Raw genomic sequence first — 1,664 nt, 5'->3', positions numbered from 1 at the left:
AATTCATTGGTTATCCCCTCTGTTGATCCATACACCATAACTCTCCCATAAGTTCTCACCTTCAGCCATCAGAAACTGAAAGTAGTTATTGGACATTGTGTATTCGCTTTGTTGAAATCTTTATTCTAGACTTGTTCTTATATGTATTAGACTTGAGATTTCAGATTCTGGCCATTTTTCAGTGTTATTTACGGTGTTTTCAAACGTTTCGCTACCATTGTTTTCGATCAATATCATCCCTCTCTCTCTCTCTCCGACGATAAGACAGAGAAACACATCTTCTCAAACTCAAACACTTAATCCCCAGTTCTCTCCCCATAAATACCCTGGCCTCTACCCCTCTAAATCATCTTCCTGAATTTAGGGTTCAAAACAAGATGGGTAAAGATGGTTCATCATCATCATCGTTAAACGAAAGTGTAGTGAAAAAGATCTTACTATCATATGCATGCTTACGTTAGCATATGGATCTTTCTATCATTCACAGTAATTGTTTACAAAAAATATATTCTTGACAAGAAAATGTATAAATGGCCTTTCTCCATTTCACTAACCATGATCCACATGATTTTCTGTTAATCTCTAGCTTTCCTTCTCGTTCGCGTCTTCAAATACGTTGAGCCTATTGCTATGACACGTGAACTTTACATATCCAATGTTTTACCCATCGGTGCTTTGTATTCACTGTCGTTGTGGTTTTCTAACTCTGCTTATATTTATTTATATGTTAGTTTTATTCAGATGTTGAAAGCTTTGATGCCGGTGGCGGTTTATTCGACTGGGGTTGCGTTTAAGAAGGAAGGGTTCAAAGGGCACTAGTGTCTAATTTTAGAGATATTTTAGGTAATAGAGTAAATATAGATGATTTTTGAATGGGCTGGGATAGAATAGGAGTATTCTGTGATGATTCAAAATTTGGGGGATAAACACAAATACATGTCTAAAAATAGGGAGTTTTAACAAATTAACCCAATACTAAATCCAGAACAAGCCCAATTACTGATTGGCATGTCATTCGGTCAATGAAAGGCTTAGGCCTTAGGCACTTGATTTCAGCCTCTCTCTCTCCCTTCCTAGACAGAACATTGTTGACTCATTAAATAAAGAATGGAAAAACTGGTTAAGTGAGTACGCATTTCGGCCTTAGAGCATCTCTAGGTGGTGGTAGCATACTCTTCAAATTTGAAGAATCGACCCACGAATTTGATAAAGAAATTTCACCAACTCTAGGGGTCGCAAATTAAATAATGCAAAATTCATTGGAGATGACCCTCGCTAACATTAGTATTGGGCGCTACAAGGCCAAGATCACTTCGTCGCGACATTATCAATCGCCGCCCCAAAGTTAAAAAAAAACTCACGCTGACATTCCCAATTGGCCGTACCAAATTGAAAAAGTAAAAAAAAATAATTTGTGCGACATTAGTAGTGGCGCGCGCTAGTACTACTGGCGCGTGGTGTTGGTCAAAGTCAAAAAAAAAACTTGGGACGACATTAGTACTGGCGCGCGACATTACTATTGTCGCTCCGCATCCGCATCCAAACCTCCAGATTTTATGCGAACAAGAATGCGAATGCATTTATTATTATGACCATGAATGTGACTACCTAGAGTTGGAATTCCGGGAAATTCCGACGCATTTCTTCAAATTTGAAGAATGCGA

This window comes from Coptis chinensis, chromosome 2 (genome assembly GCF_015680905.1).
Source record: "Coptis chinensis isolate HL-2020 chromosome 2, ASM1568090v1, whole genome shotgun sequence".
Lineage (NCBI taxonomy): Eukaryota > Viridiplantae > Streptophyta > Magnoliopsida > Ranunculales > Ranunculaceae > Coptis > Coptis chinensis.
The sequence above is the reverse complement of the archived record's forward strand: the minus strand, read 5'-3'. Positions refer to the sequence as shown.